Source organism: Sapajus apella, unplaced genomic scaffold (assembly GCF_009761245.1).
Source record: "Sapajus apella isolate SASKATOON/1434 unplaced genomic scaffold, GSC_monkey_1.0 scaffold703, whole genome shotgun sequence".
Taxonomy (NCBI): Eukaryota; Metazoa; Chordata; class Mammalia; order Primates; family Cebidae; genus Sapajus; species Sapajus apella.
Window position 1 is genome coordinate 12,505 of NW_022437629.1, and position 12,319 is coordinate 24,823.

General features: G+C 49.3%; 1 pseudogene; it reads left to right on the forward strand.

Moving 5' to 3' along the window:
- Nucleotides 1-4,204: 4,204 nt before the first annotated feature.
- LOC116546234 lies at nucleotides 4,205-4,302 on the forward strand (annotated as a pseudogene).
- The last annotated feature ends 8,017 nt before the right edge of the window (nucleotides 4,303-12,319 follow it).

The following is a 12,319-nucleotide window of genomic DNA, read 5'->3' on the forward strand; positions in this document are numbered from 1 at the left end:
GGCAGTGAGCTTCACAGAAACAAGGCTGTACACTCAAAAGAAAGCAGGTGGAGGACTGAAGAAACTGAGGCAGCAGGCATAAGGGATATTAGCTTGGAGACCTTGTAAGAATCAGACAGCAGGCCCCAAAAAAATGAACGTTAGGCCAGGCACAGTGGCTCACACTTATAATCCTAGCACTTTGGGAGGCTGAGGCCGGTGGATCAAGAGGTCAAGAGATCAAGACCGTTCTGGCCAAAATGGTGAAACTCCACCTCTACTAAAAATACAAAAAGGAGCCAGGCATTGTGCATGCCTGTAATCTCAGCTACCTGGGGGGCTGAGGCAGGAGAATCACTTGAATATGGGAGGCAGAGGCTGCAGTAAGCCTAGATCATGCCACTGAGCTCCAGCCTGGTGACACAGCAAGCCTCCATCTCAAAAAAAGAGAGAAACCACCACCATTTGCAGGACTGGATATGAAAAGGAAAAAAAAATATACAAAGTTAAATGGATGCTGTAGAAGAACCACCACCTGTTCAGCTGCTGAGCACACCATCATTCCTAACTCAGCAAAAGAACCCCCACTCCAGGAAAAACTAAAAGCGAACTGCTGTTTCCAAAATGCACTTTTAAGGTTGGAAATCTGTGTTTCCCAAGCCCTCCTTCCAGTCCTTGGCACTGTGACAAGCGTTTCTCACCCCTGGGGACCTGGGGCTGGAGATGCAAAAGGGAAAGTCACCAAGGCTGAGTTTTAGCTGTCTGCATCCTTGCAGCCAGGGCCAGAGGGCCATGAAGGGTTCCCTAGCTCCCGCCGTCCACGCTGGACTCACAGGGCACGGCTCTGCTGCAGTGGCCGGGCTTACCTCCATGAAGTGATTGCTCAGGGAGGGCCCCGAGTCATTCTTGAAGGTCTGGCTGACATGGAGATGCTTCTTGTTGCTGCTCTCATCCCAGTGCTTCCCATAGCTCGCTTCCAGTTCAAGTGATTCTCCTGCCTCAGCCTCTGGAGAAGCTGGGATTACAAGCACCCACCACTATGCCTGGCTAATTTTTGTATTTTTAGTAGAGACAGGGTTTCACTACATTGGGCAGACTGGTCTTGAACTCCTGAATTCACGATCCACCCGCCTGAGCCTCCCAAAATGCTGGAATTACAAGAGTGAGCCACTGCATCTGGCCTTTTTTGTTGTTGTTGTTTTTTTTTTGTTGTTGTTGTTGTTGTTGTTTTAATTAATTATTGGTTTATTTTAGAGATAAGATCTGGAATTTCTCCAAAGGCAAATAAACATTTCCAGGCTTCAGACAGCTCTACAGGGAGCAGCAGGAAGGTCTGAGGGGAGGTACAGGCAATCTGTGCTTACACATTTAGTAAATAACAAGACACACAAGGGCCCCTGGGAGTTCTCCAAATGAGGCAGAAATCTCAGCCATCAGACAGGTGGGGCCTTAGGAGGAAGACGGCTCTCCCCTGACATGGGCCTTCTCCCCACCCAGGCTGATGGTACAGGTGGAAGTGGAGAGGGTATTTATGCAGCAAGACATCCAGCCCCGGCTTCAGATGCTCCACTCCAGCCCTCTGAGAAGACACTGGAAACTGAGGCAGAATCGGGAGATCCACTGCTGAACATGCCCAGTGGTCATGCCTGGCAGGATCAAGCCTAAAGCTGCTATTTGTACCCTAGCTGGAGTGCATTGGTGCGATCTTGACTCACTGCAACCTCCACCTTCCAGATTCAAGCAATTCACCTGCCTCAGCTTCCTGAGAAGCTGGGCCTACAGGTGTGCACCACCACACCCAGGTAAGTTTTGTATTTTTGGTAGAGACAGGGTTTCACCTTCTTGGACAGCCTGGTCCCAAATTCCTGACATCATGTGATCCTCCCGCCTCGCCTCCCAACATTCATACCCTTTTTGAAGTCACTGATCTGCTTGAAAAGGGGATAGAAGTTTTAAATCTTCTCCCCAGGATGGAGGAGACAGACACAAAACTTCAACACAATAACAAGGGCTTCAAGTGACTAAGCTCCATCCAGGTACCCTTGGATAAGAACCCTTGAAAAGCACCTACTAAGATGAAAATGAGCCTGGACAACATAGTAAGACCCATCTTCACAAAAAAGAAAAGAAAGACAATGGAAGGGCATGGTGGCACAGACCTTAGCCCCAGCTACTTGGGAGACTGAGGCAAGAGGATCGCTTGGGTCAAGGGGTTCAAGGCTGCAGTGATTTAGGATCATGTCATTGCATAGAAGACCTTGTAAAAGAAAGAGGAAAGTGGGGGAGAGAGAAAAGGCGGGGGGAGAGGGAGGGAAAGGGAAGAAAAGAGGTAGGAAGAGGAAAAAAGAAGGAATAGAGGGAGGGAGAGACAGCAAATTATCTGTTCACCACAGAATAATTGTAAGAGAAGAAACCTGGGAAAAACTTAAGAGCACTCCATTATGAAACTAGCCGAAAACATTCCATTCCATGAACTATTACATGGTCTTTCGCACTACACGGGAGACACCGATTTTTTTAGGTGGATATATTAACTCCATGTGCTGACTGTGTACATAGATCATCTCGGAAAGGAATCACCAAAGAAACCCTAACAGTGGTTGGCTTTCAGGAGGGGTCGGGGAGCAGCTTTAAGGCTGCACCAGCACCAACCAATAAAACTTTTTGCAATGAGGACCATGTTTCCGGGCCATCTGCAGCTGTGGAGCACGTGAAATGTGGCCCAGGCAGCCAAAGAACCAAATCCTTCATTTTCTTTAATGTTAATTTATTTAGATTTTTTTTTTCTTTTTTCAGATGCAGTCTAGCTCCATTGCGCAGGCTGGAGTGAAGTTGCATGATCTTGGCTGACCACAACCTCTGCCCCCAGGCTCAAGCAGTTCTCCTGCCTCAGCTTCCCAAGTAGATGGGGTTACAGGGGCTCACCACCATATCCGGCTACTTTTTGTGTTTTCAGTGGAGATGGGGTTTCACCATGTTCATCAGGCTGCTCTCAAACTCCTGACCTCAGGTGAGCCACCTGACTAGGCCTCCCAAAGTGCTGGGATTACAGGCATGAGCCACCATACCCGGCCTCACTTAGATTTCAACACATATGCCACTGGCTGTCATGTGGGAGACTCAGTTCTATACTCTTTCATAGTTTTTGAACCTTGAATCATTTAAATGCATTGCCTATTTTTTTTAGTTATAGAACTGTAGAATAGTATTTAGATTACATTAATCTAAATGAAATCTACCATAGAATTTAAATTGTACCAGCAAATGCTGATATATAAAAAGATTTCCAAGGGGTGTGTGGTGTGTGTGTGTGTGTGTGTGTGTGTGTGTGTGTGTGTGTGTATTATGTGTGCATGTGTATATATATATGTAGTATATTCCTTTTTTTTTTTTTTTTTTGAGTCAGAGTCTTGCTCTGCCACCAAGTCTGGAGTGCAGTAGTATGAACTTGGCTCACTGCAACCTCTGCCTCCAGGGTTCAAGCGCTTCTCCTGCCTCAGCCTCCCAAGTCACTGGGATTACAGGCACACACCACCACACCCAGCTCATTTTTGTATTTTTAGTAAAGAAGGCATTACACCATGTTGGCCAGGCTGGTCTTGAACTCCTGACCTCAAGTGATCCACCTGCCTCGGCCTCCCAAATGCTGATGATTACAGGCATTAGCCAACATGCTCAGCTGCAAAGGTGTATTTTTGAGAAAAAAGAACAAGGTGCAAACAAAAAATAGGAAATGGCTGGGGGTGGTGGCTCATTCCTGTAACCCTAGCACTTTGGGAGGCTGAGTTGGGAAGATCGCTGGAGCCCAGAAGCTCGAGGCTGCAGTGAACCATGTTTGCACCACTGCCCTGCAGCCTGAGTAATGGAGCAAGACCTTGCCTCAAGAAAAATTAAAATTAAAAAACCAAAACCTGGCCGGGTGCTGTGGCTCATGCCTGTAATCCCAGCACTTTGGGAGGCCGAGGCAGGTGGATCATGAGGTCAAGAGATAGAGACCATCCTGGTCAACATGGCGAAATCCCGTCTCTACTAAAAATACAAAAAATCAGCTGGGCATGGTGGCACGTGCCTGTAATCCCAGCTACTCAGGAGGCTAAGCCAGGAGAATTGCCTGAACCCAGGAGGCGAATGTTGCGGTGAGCTGAGATAGCACCATTGCACTCCAGCCTGGGTAACAAGAGTGAAACTCTGTCTCAAAAAAAATAAATAAATAAAATAAATAGAAAACCAAAACCTAAGCATGACGATTGGGTTTTTATGCTATTTTATAATATGTGCCTTCCTCATAACTTGTTACGGTATCGTCACATCACCCATTTGATGCAAAAAAGAAAAAATAAAACCCAGAAACTCAAGCTGAAAATATTTGCAAATCTAAAGCATTAGGCATTTTCCTATGTCTCCCCAAAAGACGCTAAAGCCGTATGCTGCAGGGTCTGTGGATATGACCTTATATGGAAATAGGCTCTTCACATGTGATCAACCTAAGCTGAGGTAATGAGGGTGAATCCTAATCCCGTGTGCCTGGTGCCCTTATAAAAAGGGATATGTAGCTGGGCGCAGTGGCTCACGCCTATAATCCCAGCATATTGGGAGGCTGAGGCGGGTGGATCATGAGGTCAAGAGATTGAGACCATCTTGGTCAACATGGTGAAACCCCATCTCTACTAAAAATACAAAACTTAGCTGGGCATGGTGGTGCGCATCTGTAGTCCCAGCTACCCGGGAGGCTGAGGCAGGAGAATTGCTTGAACCCAGGAGGCAGAGGTTGCGGTGAGCCGAGATCGCACCATTGCACTCCAGCCTGGGTAACAAGAGTGAAACTCCATCTCAAAAAAAAAAAAAAAAAGGAATATGTGGACAAAGACCCCTTCAAAGGGAAGATAAGGTCAAGACAGAGACAGAAGACCACCTACAAGCCCGGGAACTCTGGAGGCTCTGAGAATCCAGAAGCGAGACCTGGGACAGACCCTCCCTCACAGCCTTCACAGGAAAAACAAACAAACAATTCAAAACCCCTTGATTTCAGACTCCTGGCCTCCAGAACTGTGAGAAATCTGTGGTTGAAGCTACACAGTTTAGGGTACTTTGTTAAGGCAGCGCTGGGAAATGAATGCAGATTTCTTGGGGCATGCATCAACACTTCTGAAGGAAATGTGGGACGTGGCATGCTTGAACTTACAATTCATACCTTTCTCTACTCTGAATTCTTTTTTTGAGAAACGGTCTCACTCTGTCAGTCACCCAGCCTGGAGTGCAGTGGCACAAGCATGGCTCACTGCAGCCTCCACCTCCTGGGCTCCAGCAATCCTCTTGCCTCAGCCTCCTGAGTAGCTGAGACTACAGGCACATGCCACTATGCCTAATTTTTTAAAAATGTTTTGTAGAGACGGGGTCTTGCTATGTTGCCCAGGTTTACCTGGAACTCCTAGCCTCAAGTGATCTTTCTACCTTGGCCTCCCAAAGTTCTGGGATTACATGTATAAGCCATTGGAACTGGCTTGCCTTTTTTTTTTTTTTTTTTTTTTTTTTTTTCAAAGACAGAATCTTGCTCTATCGCCCAGGCTGGAGTGCAGGGACATGATCTCAGCTCACTGCAACCTCCACCTCCTGGGTTCAAGCAATTCTTTTGCCTCAGCCCCCTGAGTAGCTCAGCTTATAGGCTCTTACCATGACGCCTAGCTAATTTTTGTATTTTTATTAGACATGGGGTTTCACCACTGGGCCAGGCTGGTCTCGAACTGCTGACTTCAGGTGTTCTGCCCACTTCAGCCTCCCAAAATGCTATGATCGCGGCTTACTGCAACCTCTGCTCCTGGGTTCAAGCAATTCTCCTGCCTCAGCCTCCCAAGTAGTTTGGATTACAGGTCCCTGCCACCATGTCCAGCCAGTTTTTGTACCTTTAGTAGAGACAGTGTTTCACCATGTTGGCCAGGCTGGTCTTGAACGCCCGACTTCAGGTGATCCACCTGCCTCAGCCTCCCAAAGTGCTGGATAACAGGCATGAGCCACTGTGCCCAGGCTACTTCTATTATTATTACACTGCAATATATAATGAAATACTTACACAACTCACCTTAATGTAGAATCAGTGGGAGCCCTGAGCTTGTTTTTCTGAAACTAGATGGTCCCTTCTGGGGCTGACGGGAGGCAGTGACAGAACAACAGGCATCGTATTCTCATAAGGAGCATGCAGCCCAGCTCCCTCGCATGTGATGTTTACAGTAGGGTTTGCGCTTTTATGAGACTCTAACAATGCCACTGATCTGACAGGAGGTGGAGCGCAGGTGGCGATGCCAGCAATAAGGAGTGGCTGTGAACACAGATGAAGCCTCCCTTGCCTGCCTGCTGCTCACCTGCTGTGCTGCCTGCCCAGTTCCTAACAGGTGAGCCGGGTCCGGTGGCTCCCGCCTATAACCCCAGCACTTTGGGAGACTGAGGTGAGTGGATCAGCTGAGGTCAGGAGTTCAAGACCAACCTGACTTCAGACATCCTGTCTCTACTAGAAATACAAAAATTAGCCTGGCATGGTGGCTCATACCTTTAATCCCAGCTACTTGGGAGTCTGAGGCAGGAAAGTTGCTTGAATCTGGGAAATGGAGGTTGCAGTGAGCCAAGATCATGCCATGGCATTCCAGCCTAGGCAACAAGAGCAAAACTTTGTGTCAAAAAAAAAAAACAAACAAACAAACAAACAAAAAAAAAAAACGCCAAGCGCAATGGCTCACACTTGTAATCCCAGCACTTTGGGAGAATGAGGAGGGGGAATCACCTGAGGTAAGGAGTTTGGGACCAGCCTGGCCAACATGGTGAAACCCTGTCTCTACTAAAAATACAAAAATTAGCCAGGTGTGGTGGTTCATGCCTGTAATCCCAGCTACTCAGTAGGCTGAAGCAGGAGAATTGCTTCAACCTTGGAGGTGGAGGTGATATTTACCCAAGATCGCACCGCTGCACAGAGTGAGACTCTGTCTCAATGAAAACGAAAAAAAAAAAAAAAAAACAGGCTACAGATTGGTACTGATCTGTGGCCAGGAGGGTTGGGACCCCAGCTGTAAACAATATGTAATGATTAAATCTGGGTAACTGAGACAGTCATCACCTCTAATATTAATCTTTTGTTTTGGGAACACGAAAATCCTTCTGTTTTAGCTATCTTGAAATATTCAAATAAATTCTCATTCACTGTAATTTCCCTTGTGCACTATTGATTACTGCAACTTATTCCTTCTCTCTAGGCCTTCTTGTCTTTCATTCATTCTTTTTTAAAATTATTTTTATTTATTTCTGAGACAGTCTCTGTCTTTCTGCCAGGCTAGAGTGCAGTGGCATGATCTTGACTCACTGCAACTTCCACCTCCTGGGTGCAGGCAATTGTCCTGCCTCAGCCTCCCAAGTAGCTGGGATTACAGGTGTGCACCACCATTCCTAGCTAACTTTTGTATTTTTTAGTAGAGATGGGGTTTCACCATGTTGTCCAGGCAGGTCTCAAACTCCTGACCTCTAGCAATCCACCAACCTTGGCCTCCCAAAATGCTGGGATTACAGGCATGAGCCACAGCATGCGGCCATTTATTCATTCTTTCATTCATTCTATGAATAACTACTGCCTGGTTATCACACATCTGGCAGGGTTCCAGGCTCTGGGGAAACAGCAATGAGCAAAACAAAGTTGCTGCTCTCTTAATGGATCCATCATTCTAATGAGGGGGAAAGAGACAGGCGATCCATAAACACACTATTAACACAGACAGCACGTCAGGTGGAGAGCGCTATGAAGAATAAATACTAAAGCAGGTATGGCCAGGTGCGGTGGCTCACACCTGTAATCCCAGCACTTTGGGAGGCTGAGGTGGATGGTTCCCTTGAGGTTAGGAGTTCAAGACCAGCCTGGCCAACATGGTGAAATGCCATCTCTACTACAAGTACAAAAAAAAAAAAAAAAAAGAGCCAGGTGTGGTGGCACCTGCCTGTAATCCTAGCTACTCAGGAGGCTGAGGTGGGAGGATTGCTTGAACTTGAACTTGGGAGGTGGAAGTTGCAGTGAGCTGACATTGCATCGCTGCACTCCAGCCTGGGAAACAGAGCAAGACTCTTGTCTTCAAAAATAAAAAAGTAAAGAGAAAGTCAAGTGCAGGTGTAGAGAGCATTAGCATGAGCAGGGGTGCTGCGGTGGTGGAGAAGGTGGTCAGGAAAGGCCTCTCTGTGAAGGTGATATACATGAGGGCTGAGCCTGGGGACTCCTCGGGAGAGCAGCACTGCAGGGCTCTAGGTGTTGGTGCCATTTGTGGTCCTTTTGTTTTATTTTGTTTTTGAGACAGTCTTGCTTTGTCACCCAGGCTGGAGTGAAGTGGCACAATCAGCTCACTGTGATCTCCACCATCCAGGTTCAAGCCACCTCAGCCTCCCAAAGAGCTGGGATGACAGGCGTGAGTCACTGCACCTGGCCTATGCATCAACATGTTCAAATTCTGAAAGCTGTGCTTTAGGAAGAGTGTTCTGACAGCCATCGGAAATAAATGACAGAATGGCAGGAAAAGGATTATGTCAGTGACAGGGTGGCTGTGGACATCTGCTATCCTGCAGCAGGGAAGCCACTGAGACCCCGGATTCTACCTCTGCAGCCCACCTGCACCTGAACCCTCGACCCCACATGTAGAAGCCTGGAACTCTCAGAACAGCAGACCTCATCAGCCGCTGCCACCTTCACCAGAATGATGTGATTAATTCGTTCACACAGAAGACAGCAGGAACCCTGAGAGAACAGGATCCAGAATGTGTGGGTTTTGATGGACAGGGCAGTAGGATCTGGGAGGCTCCACCTACCTCACCCCCTGACCCCCACACTCCTTCCCCAGTCCTGCTCAGCATAGAGACTAGAGGGACATCACCAGAAATGTAGACACTTGGAAGGACACCAGCAACACGGAGAAGAGGAGGCCGAAGGTCCGCAAGGCACCCAGCTCCTAGTCTCAGATGCCCAGGACTCTGTCCAGAAAGGCTCCCTCCCAGCCATGGAACTTGATGGTCCTCGAGTTCCTGAGGATGGAGCTGGGGAGCCGGGCCCCCGAGTCCTTCTGCCTCATTTGCTCTCCTGGGATTGGAGGGAAGAGAGAGATGAAGACACAGCCAGTCCAGAATTCTCCACTACACCCTGACAGTCACCCTGCAGCAAATCCCACTGATCTCACCAAGTGTGTCCCAAAGCTGTCTGCCTCTCTGCATCTCTGACCCTCAGTCCTGATCCATCCACCATCATCCTGTGCTTGGACCCCTGCAGGAGCTGAGCCGGGACCACTGCCCTGGGGAGGCAGCTTCTGATGCCCGGAGAACAGAGGCTGCCCCTGAGCCCACCTGTGGATGGCGCCATCAGGAAGGCTAGGTGGAGGTGGGTAATGCCTGAGCTACATCTTTTTTCTTCCTTTCACATTTTTGGTGGAGTTAGGGGGACCTCACTATGTTGCCCAGGTTGGCCTCAAGCTCTTGAACTCAAGTGATCCTCTGCCCCCGGCTTTCTAAAGTGCTGGGATTACAGCCTGAGCTAAACATTAAATGACCAGGAGGTGGGTGCTGGGCAGGCAGAGGAAAGGGGGATAGAGCCGGGAAGAGGGAGGGGAGGCTTTCAGACAGGGGGCAGCAGAAACCCAGGCACAGGGAGCAGCATGACTTGGTGGACACTCAGTGTGGCCAGAGGAGTGCGTGGGCAGGGTCACTTGGCACTTTAGGGTCAGGCAGGAGTTTGGGGTCTCCCGTGCTTCACCGAGGGAGGGGCGCACCATCAGAAGGCAGCTGTCTGGAGGAGGTTTTTTATTTTTTGAGATGGAGTCTTGCTCTGTTACCAGGCTGGAGTGCAGTGGCACGATCTCGGCTCACTGTAACCTTTGCCTCCCATGTTCAAGTGATTCTCCTGCCTGAGATTCTAGAGTAGCTAGGATTATAGGTGCATGCCACCATGCTCAGCTAATCTTTGTATTTCTTAATAGAGATGGCATTTTGCCATTTTGACCAGGCTGTTTTGGAACTCCTCACCTCAGGTGATCAGCCTGCCTCGACCTCCCAAAGTGCTGGGATTACAGGTGTGAGCCACCATGCCTGAAGGAGGCCACGCAGGAGGCTGGAGAAACAGTCCAAGTGACAGATGGATATTGGGGCAGTTGGGACTAGAGAGGAAATAAGTTCCTTTCCTCCATCCCCCTTCCCTCCCTCCCTCCCTCTCTCCCGCCTTTCTGTCCTTTCTTCCGCTCTCCTGCCCTTTTGTTCTTCCCTCTCCTTTTTCCCCTCCCTCCTCCCTTTCTTCCTTCCCTCCTTCATTCCTTCTCTTCCTCTTTCAATTCTTTCCTTCCCTCCATCTGTCCTCCCCTTTCCTATCTTTCCTTCCCTCCCTCCTTTTCCCTCCTCCCCTCCCTCCTTCCTTCCGTAGTTCTCAAACACTGATCCAGCACCTTCTGCATGCCAAGCACTAAATAGTTACTGACTCTGCCACAGGGAGTGGCCCGTGCTGCTGCGGAGCTTCCAGGCTTCCAGTCTAAGGAGAGTGAGGCCATTAGCCCCTGCCAGTTGCTTCCTGCAGGGCCCTTTAGGAAGTGGGAAGTGCTGGGGAAAAGCAAAAACGAACCCAGGACAGGCCAAGGAAGGGAGCTGCTGGGAGGAGAGGGATGGGCAGGTCGTGTCCTTGCTGGACGGTGGTGAGGGAGGCGGCCCTGACCGCAGGGGGTGCTGGAGGGGACAAGGGTCTTCTGGAGTGAGGGTGGTCCGGGGCGGAGGAAACAGCTAAAGCAGATGCCCAGAGAGATGTGTGAACATCAGGCAGGTGTGAGGATGGGGAAGGGGGGTAGGTGGGAAAGGGAGGGAGATGGGTGGAAGGTGAGGCTGGAGGCAATGAGGCAGCTCAGGGCGAGCCTGGTGGCTCAGACCAAGGAAAATGGGGCCGCTGTGGGTCTGAGCAGAGGAGGGTGCAATGGATTCAGCTCACACAGGTCTCCTGTGGCTGGAAGTGGAGAGAGGCTGGGGCAGAAGTAGGGAGTGAGCCAGGGCCTTGCTGCTGGATGCATTTTCAAGGTGATGTCGAGCAAATCTGCTCACTGATGGGGTGCAGGAGAAAAAAGCATTGATCTGACCCAGGACCTGGGGCCTGAACACTGAAGAGAGGAGCCGCCATCCACTGTGATGCGGAAGGAGCGGGGCAGGTCTACACAATGGGCAACTCACAGAGACAAGAACAAAGCCAGACCCGCAGGCTCCCACTCAGCTCTCCCTTCCCCATCGCCCACGCCAGGGCCTTTGTCTTCCTCCCTACCTCCCGCCTGGTCTGTCCCTTTCCCAAAAGCCGAACCTGACTGTGATTTCTCTTCTTGGTGATGAAGTAATTCAGAGGGAGGAGGCTCAGGAAGACAGCGATGGTGGGGGGATCCAGGAGCTGGGGACAGAGGGAACAGAATGTCAGGAGATCCCGAGGAGCCCAGCTGCCAGAGTCATGTGAACCACAGCAACTCCATCTTGAATAGGAGCTGGGTAAAAGGAGGCTGAGACCTACTGGGCTGCATTTCCAGGTGGTGAAGGCATTCTAAGTCACAGGGTGAGACAGGAGGTCAGCACAGGATACAGGTCACAAAGACCTTGCCAGTAAAACAGGCTGCAGTAAAGAAGCCAGTCCAAAACCCACCAAAACCAAGATGGCCAGGAGAGTGACCTCTGGTCGTCCTCACTGCTACATTGCCACCAGGGCCATGACAATTTACCAATGCCATGGCCACATCAGAAAGTTGCCCTATATAATCTAACAAAGGGGAGTCATGAATAGTCTACCCCTCATTCAGCATGTCATGGAGAAATAACCCTAAAGGTGGGCACCAGTGCCCTTTGGCCTACTCTATGGAGTAACCATTCTATCTTTACTTTCCTAAAAAACTTGATTTTTCAGGAAAGAATAAACTTGCTCTGTGGCTCACACCTGTAATCCCAGCACTTTGGGAGGCTGAGGCAGGCGGATCACCTGAGGTCAAGAGTTTGAGATCAGCCTGGCCAACATGGTGAAACCCCGTCTCTACTAGAAATATAAAAATTAGCCAGATGTGGTGGCAAGCACCTGTGATCCCAGCTACTCAGGAGGCTGAAGCAGGAAAATCACTTGAACCCGGGAGGTGAAGGTTGTAGTGAGCCAAGATCACACCACTGCCCTCTATCTAGGCTGGGCAACAGAGTGAGAGTCCATCTCAAAAAAACAAACAAACAAAAAAAATAAACAATTAAAAAAAACCCAACCAACCAACCAAAAAAATGTGCTTTCACTTTACGGACTCACACTGAATTGTTTCTTGCATGAGATCCAAGAACCCTCCCT